Raw genomic sequence first — 8,557 nt, forward strand, 5'->3', positions numbered from 1 at the left:
CCAACAATGATACTTGCGATCGTAGGTTGCGGATTCGAATCCCTGAATACAGTTTTATACATAATTCGCCCTTTATTTTATAATATAGGTATTCTAAAAAATTCTATCGATGCCGATATGCGATCAGAAAAAAATAACTAAATATCATTATATAGATGATACGAAATTTACTGTTCATAGAAATCGAATATATCAATATATAGTTTAAAATTTTTATTCGATTTATATATGAAATATATGTGGAATTGTCAGAAAATAAAGGCTGTGGTCAACATAAGTCTTTATTTTATTCTTAATAGCGTGACAATCTTTTCACTTTAAATTTCTCGTGACATTACATCGACTTGACAGTTAAACGTCAAGAAAACAAAAGTGACAAATAAGGTACGTTTATGAAGTTATAAGTAAATATAAATTTAATAATAATATAATCTTTAATCTACATACATAATAACGTATTTTCTGATAATTTTGTAATGAGCATTTAAAAAGAAAAGTTAAAAAAAATTATAATCTATACATACATAAGAGACTTCCACCTATGTACTGACTCATTGAGATATCTTTCATACCATAAGATTTACACGATAAAAGTCAACATAAATAATAATAATAAGTTAGAACAAGTTTTCTTATTTAGCACGATTTAGATAGTGTGGGTGTACAAAAATATCAAATTCGTACATATAAGTTTATACAAATTACACAACAAGAAAAAAAGATTTCTTGAAAAACTTAAAAGGATATACTTACAAGATGGTTTGTAAAAACTAAAAGTTTCTTTATTCTGAATTCGATATGAATATTAATTTTTCTAATTAGAGGTTATTCGAGGATGGATTTTAAGATTTCCATCAACAACAGGGGTTGAAGATGCGTTCATTTAAAAAGGTGTATTTTTAAACTATACTTATTTTAGGTGTATACCTACCTAGAAGCCTAGTATTTTATGTTGCTATACAAAACAATAGCATTTTAATCAGTTCAATTCTATGTCAAAACATTGTTCATCTTCACTGTCATAAAGAAGAGAAGGTTTGATAATTACTTGCGAAAAAAAAGTGGATACAGTATCATTGTGTCCGTTCCGTTTTAAAAAACAACGGGTATTAGCGACGGTTGATTTAATTAACAAAGACCTAACAATGGCGCACGATGCCCCCTAACGTATATTAACGAGGACAATAGAATGAAATGCATTGAGCTAAAATGATGCGGGGTAAATTGCGAGCTTTGTGAGGTGATTGTGTTTGTTTTTATTCATCAAAGGTTCGCTCGCCACATTAACTGTATCGCGTTTTTTTTTAATTTCATTAATGAGCAGCATTTTAGTATTTTTGTTTAGTACCAATAAATAACTGATCCTTTAGGTTTTAATTCTCCATATTTTGACTAGAAACTTTTTTTACAATATTTTTTCATTTTAATTTTTTATCAGCTTCTTTCATAATTTATTTTATCATTCTTTGTTTACTTATCACATTATGTTTTATTCTCTACCTTTCATCAACAATCCTTTCACACATCACCCCTCTTCCTTCGCCACAAGGACCTTAAAGGCTTGAAGATTTTAAAGTAGAGATCAAGTAAGCAGGCGCAGTGTACGATGTTCACTCATAAGGTAGACGGATGATGATCATCGAAAGATGATAATGATCTCCATATTGTAAACCCATATGGAGATATATGTTCAGCAGCAGACGCCCCAGCACTATGACAAAAATGTTCATGAATATCTAGTTAAACCTATCTAATTTGGTTGTTTTTACTTTAAAAGAGAAATACATGTTTTTTGATTATTCTATTCGCATATACTTGAGTTTTTATGTGACTTCGCCGAAACGAAACGAAGGGATTGTCAATATGACATTTTAAATATCGAAGACAAAATATGATAGAGAAACTTATTGCGGAGAACAAATGCATAATGTACCATACCATATAATAATTGTCATAGAGTGAATATTAAAAAAAGTGCGTGCAATTCAAAATGGCGATGGCAATGACTAACATAATATCGCTTGTCTAATTTTGCAATTACTTAGTCCTTTCTTCTTGCATATGAATTATGTACTATAGGAATTATAAAACCGCAAGTATATACCTGCCTAATTTTTATATATGATTGTTAAAAACGTGTTCTCATTGCAGTAGACAAGCAAACTCGTTGCGGTCAAACATATAGATGTTCATTATGTTTAATTAAACACCTCCACTGATTTCTTCTCGTCTTTATTTCATATTTTCATTTCGGTTCTGATGTAATAAAATCTCGTGGACTATTGACTATTTACAATGTATCTAATTCATAATTATTGGTTTTAGACACAAAAAAGAGGTGAATGTTAAGGTGATTTTCTATTGTTTAATGTATGGTAAATTCTAAATAATTTTCTAGTGTCAGAGATAATTAATAAGGTAATAGTAATAAAGTCAAAAAGGCGTTTTCAAAATTCTAATTGGCACTAGATGGAAAACAACATAATTAGGATCGTGGAAAGTCGCTAGATGCGAACACGTACGACCATACGACCGGTCGTCATGACGATCTTTGGTAGTGTCTTACGCCTTGCAGTAAGTAAATTAATAGACCTATGATTATTTATCTGTTAATTTATTTCTTTTTTTCTACTGATTCTTTATTATTTCTGAGGCAAGTGCGATCCAAATTAGTTCGCTGTTTTTATTTATTAATGAATTACTTTTATAATAGGTACTATAACTTATTTGTTATAAATATATATGTTATATACTTAAGTATGTATGTCTACGCATGTTTTGTACACGTTAACTATCCATCATTAATACTTCTACCTTTTCCATACTAAGGTTGTCATAGGAGATTACCTATTGTGATATACGCCCATTGTACTTTTGTGTATATAATTGTGAAACTATTTAAATTTGTCCTTACGTGTACAACAAAGAAAAATAAATTAAATTAAGCATTCATAGGCTCAAAAAAAAAAGAAAAAGATAACTAATTATTGTTTACTATCTGTCCCCGCAGATTTTGTACTGCCAGAAGTTATTACCCATAAAATTCTAATAGAAAAAAAAATTAATGTCACATGTTTGATAGTGATCACTTTATATAGGGTGATAACAAAATCTTTAATACTTATGAAAAGAAAGTATATTAGAGCGGAAGACCAAAGTAGACTGAATTATGGAATGAAGAACAGAATAGCGATTGTGAAGTGTGGAAGAAGATATATATAATAGAAAGGAAGTGAAAAATGTAATAAAAATAGCATATCCCTGTTTCCAACAAAATAGGGGGTGGAAAAAGAGGTCTTCATTAGCGTTGGCCGAAAAAAAAACACTTTGAACAAATCACCACTCGGTAGAAAATCTTTAGTACCTATGACAAGAAAGGATATTAGAGCGGAAGATAAAAATAGACTAAATTATGGAATGAAGAACAGAATGATAGCGATTGTGAAAAATGGAAGAAGATATATAGTATAGAAAGGAAGTGAGAAATGTAATAAAGAAAGCAAATCCCTGTTTCCAATAAAATAGGGTGTGGAATGAAAGGTCCCCATTAGCGCTGGCCGAAAAAATACTACTTATAACAAATCACCATTCGGCCTCCGAAGATGTTAATAAATAGTTTTAAGATATAGCTATCTCTTCGATGTAATAGTTTCGGAACGAGTAGTGCAGACGGCTTTCTTTTTTCTTAAAGAAGTTTTTCGGGAAACAAGCTCCTTCCATCGCTTAAGGTTGATAGAGGATGCAATCTTCATTTGTGATTCGTTGTTTTTTTAGACATGTATATTTGTCTGTCTGTGTTAGGCGGCAGTCGACCTATTACTGAAATATTTATGAAGACTTAATATTGTCCTATTTTGCTGGTACTACTAAAATAGTTACATATTAGGGGGACTGCTTTCCACTCGTAATGTCGCTTTTTTAAATTAAATTCACACGACTACTTTTTAAGAACTTTTTATTTCTAATCAACAATACATTCGCCTTCAGTATCAACAACCATTTGCCATCTAGTATACAGATTTTCAATATCGGAGTGGTAAAAATCGATCGGTTTTTCTGTAAAATATGTCAACAGAAGCGACATTACTTTTCGGTCCTCCTAATACATTAAGCCATATCTATAGATGTTGATATCTATGATTTAGTATATCCTCTGTTATCTCAGAGTAGAAGACTGTGATGTTATAAAAATTTTATTCAGCGCTTCAATAATTACATAAGTTAAAGAAATAATTAGTTACGTTTATATAAGTGTAAAAAAATCACGTTTCATTTCAAAGGCCCCTAGCCGTTTTATCTCAAAGAGTCGGTAAGGTAAAAGAGAAAAATAGAAAACATATTGCGCAACTGTTCGCAACTTGTTCAGTACAAAAGAAAGCGAACTTTGTGCCGTGTTAGGGATTAACATGAAAATTGAATCAGCTAGCATAGAAAAGTTTTCGAAACAAAGCTTTGTTACTTTAGGCGTATGATGCACTTTTATTTTCTATTGTAAAAAATTAATATTTTCTTTAGCTAAACATATATTTTTAATACTTAATACCACTTGAACATTCCGTCCTTTATAAGTGCATCCTTCAAATTAAAAATAAGGTTACCAGGGTTCCTTAAGCGCTTTTAAAAAGCCCCCCAAACAAACCATGTCAATTTTTTTTATGGAAACTTTTTATAAATATTCATAATGCTATTTGATCATTGAAAATAATAATTAACTTATCTATAAGCGTTCTGAGCTGATAAATTTTAAAATTCGTAATGATACAAGAATTTTGTAATACAATCTGGAGTTGCACAGCGTTAGTAAGAAAGGGACCAATATTTAGCCACCGATTAGTGTCAAACACAGTCTCTGTGTTTGGCACTAATCAGTGTAACATAACTCCTGAAGATGACCCGTGGAGGAGTGAAACGCGTTTTGAGTGATTTGACGGTGGCAATTGTGTAGTTTGCATTGTTTGCCGCATACGCATTTGACAGCGGGCTGGCGGGCGGTGCACTTTGTTGCACGACTACCACTGCATGTGCGGAAGTGGCTAAATATTGGTCCTTTTCTTACTTAGGATGGACTTCCGCAAGGTAACGCCTGATTCCATTAAATATTGCACAGCGTTAGTACACATTAATTGATACCAGTAAGAGCAATTCCTAGAGTTAAAAGTTATACCTGTAACTTAATATTAATATTTTAAATGACCAGCTGTTCTCGGCCGCTTCGCGTGGCTCACACTGATTTTTGTGGGTGTCATTAAGTTACCATATTATTAGAATTTTTCTAATGAAAAATAGTTTCAGTTACTCCTTATTACATCAGCTACCTGCCAGTGTAATTCCCTTCAAAATCGATCCAGCCATTTCAGACATTAGTCGGAGCAAACAGACAGACAGACAAATATTTAAAAAATGTAATTTTGGTACGTACACCGTATATTTGTTCATAAGCGATTTTTATCAAATATACAATTTTATTTATCTGTATAGATTTTGTATCCCACTAGATCGATCTCTTTACAAAAAGTAATTTAATAATAAAGGAAGAACATAATAAAAAAGTTTTACTTTTGATTCCACTACTACAGCGACAATAAAAGTTTAAATTAAAGAGAATTTTTCTATTTAAAATACTGGCAACACAATTGTGACTCATCTACTGTGCGCCTTTGTCCATCTCCTTTAAAATAAAACGAATTCTCTCATGTGGAATTCGATGCCGTAATTCACGTCGCATTGTACATTAAAAAAGATGGCGTGCAGTACAGCAATAAACATTTCATAGCGTTGTGGACGAGAAACAAAACATCGAACGTTCGTAACAAATTAAAAAATAACTTCGACGCTGTTGAACTTACAGCCGACGAGTTTCAAAAAGTAAAGAAAGCCCGCGACTCTTGTAGAATTCAATTATTCAACTGGAAATTTTCGAACTGTTATTTACGAACTAAATTCGTCTTACTAACTCAATCGGTTTTTAAACTGTTTTTAGGGCAACGAAGTTTATTGGCCAGTACGCAGTCCATTGAAAAAAGAAATAAATCCTCATTAAGAGTAATATCTTTATTTGGAAATATGACGTCATCATTTAATAAAATATTATTTATGTGCTATAATTTAAACATGATAAAGACAAGAAATAAAAATAAAGTCGTAACCCCTATCGTCTTCCAAACGTAAACAAATTCAAAACAGGTACGTGTAGACATATAATAAAGTTCCCTAAGATATCTCAGACTCTCAGTTTAATAGTTTTAAATCTAAAATTAAAAGTGTACTACTATTGAATAAATGTTATTGTAGCATAAAAGAGGTTTTAGTTGATCGAAATATGTGGAACTTAATTTGTTGAGTCATTTACATGATTAATACTATAATGTACACTTAAAAATAGTTAAATTTCAATTTGGGACTTTGAGTTGTCCTATTAAAAAATAAAACGATTAATAAGTAATCTTTGATCTAGTTTCAAAGGAAATAAAGTTAGATAGATAGATTTAAACATTTAGTTGTGTACGTAAAAATCTATTTATATATATATATATATATATATATATATATATATATATATATATATATATATATATATATATATATATATATATATATATATATATATATATATATATTTCAGCAAGATTTGGATGATAATGTAAACATATTTTTAAATCGATTAATTATGAATGGCATTTTTTATTTGATTACACCCTAATACATCCCTTTTGAGCAATTATATGTTTACACTGATACAATTTATACAAATAAATTAAATTAGAATGTCTGTTTGTAATATTAAAATAACCGCTTTCCACTACATGGATATGTTTATATATGCCGTACATAAATCAATTTTTTTTATTTGTCTGCACATCTGTCTGTTTGTTTACGCTACTGGCAGGTAGATGATGTGATAAGAAGTAACTTAAGCTCACGGAGCTATTATTTTCGAAAATAAAAAATAAAAAAAGTAGTACTATATAACGTAGATATTTTATGTTAATTTTCAAGCAGACAAATTCGCGGGCACAGTTAGTCTTATATGATTCACAATTCGTGCTTTAATTGTTTAACATTTAATGGAATCAGGCGTTACTTTGCGGAAGTCCATCCTAAGTAATAAAAGAACCAATATTTAGCAACTTCCGCAAATGCAGTGGTAGTCGTGCAACAAATGCCGCCATGCCGCCAGCCCGCTGATAAATGCGTATGCGGCAAATAATGCGAATCACAAACAACACGTGTTTCACCCCTCCACGGGGCATCTTCAGGAGTGCAACAATTGTCAACGTTTACAAATTTTCAGAGGATCGGTAGCAGCGTTCTCTGCTAACCATAATACAACAGGGAGGGAGGACTCGATTGCCTCTCTGATAAAAGAAAAATTGACAAAAGACGACTTCCTCGCATTCTGTAAACAAGTAATTGAAAAAGTAATTCACATAAATAAAAGTTAAACAAAGTGATAGAAATGTAAATAGACAATGAGAAATTGTAATAACTTTGAATATTGTAAATAAATAAAATATAAACCTACTGTGATAACAATGTGTAACGAAAACAATGTAAATAAACAGAAATAAAATTATAGAGATTAAGAAAAGAGGAAAGAATGAAAGTTGAATAGAGCGAATAAGAAAGAAAGATGAACTGTTGTATGAAAGAGAGAAAATAGACTGAAAGAAAATGAAAATGTAAAGAAAGAAAGAAGAGAAAGAAAATAAAAAATGAATGTGAAAAAATATAATTGTAAAATAAGTCCCTGTCCCACCATAAGATAGGGGTACGAGAGGCCCCCAATAGCGGGGGTCAAAAAAAAAAAACCATAATACAACGCTGAGTTTGCCAGTCCGTCTGTCAAACGTGGTGATTATTGTACATCCCCATAAATATGTTTAGAGAAGGTTAATGCTTTGCTCTGGACTTTATGCGCTGAAACGAGACGGTATTTTTTAATTTTAATGTATTAAGAAAATTGTAAAATGAACTATTAAAAAACTGTCTCTATTTATTTTAAGACTTCTTTTAAATTAGTACATTTGAACCTACGTAAATTAGGAATGATTACCATAATTCGCTTTTTTTAATGTGGAACGCTTCACGATTTTGCGTGTCATTATTTCGTGGGTCATGCTAATCTTCTCTGTGTTGTTCCAATTTTAATATATGTATTGTCGAAGCAAGTAAACCATTATTAGAATCTATTTAATTCTAATTACTATCAAATGGGTATTTTTCTATGATCTATACAAGTCAGGTCTATGTGAATAATAATTTTAATAAATAAATAAAAAGTGACGTTTAATATCTGATAGCTAGAGAAAATTGTTTTCAATTCCCGGTTTTGTATGTCGATTTAAATTTTTTTAATATTTTTTATCAATTTTTTGTTTTTCTCCTTTAAGAAAGTACTTCATATTTAAAGAAAGATATGAAGACAATTAAACCAATCGATCGAGCCTTTTCCTAGTTTTTACTATAGGAACTTATTTTTTGATATTAATATTTATTTACATATCACATTACAAAATCACAGAATTACATTTTTAATATTCACCAAAATACACCAATA

The 8,557-nt window shown here is 30.5% G+C and overlaps 1 non-coding gene across 1 annotated transcript; it reads right to left on the minus strand.

Moving 5' to 3' along the window:
* Window positions 1-8,067: 8,067 nt before the first annotated feature.
* Window positions 8,068-8,174, minus strand: LOC137932579 (U6 spliceosomal RNA). The gene has a single exon (XR_011109097.1). It is a non-coding gene; the product is annotated as a U6 spliceosomal RNA (small nuclear RNA).
* Window positions 8,175-8,557: the final 383 nt, after the last annotated feature.

Source organism: Battus philenor, unplaced genomic scaffold (genome assembly GCF_028537555.1).
Source record: "Battus philenor isolate CCGP_79_NKW_IND1 unplaced genomic scaffold, ilBatPhil1.0.hap1 SCAF_11, whole genome shotgun sequence".
Lineage (NCBI taxonomy): Eukaryota > Metazoa > Arthropoda > Insecta > Lepidoptera > Papilionidae > Battus > Battus philenor.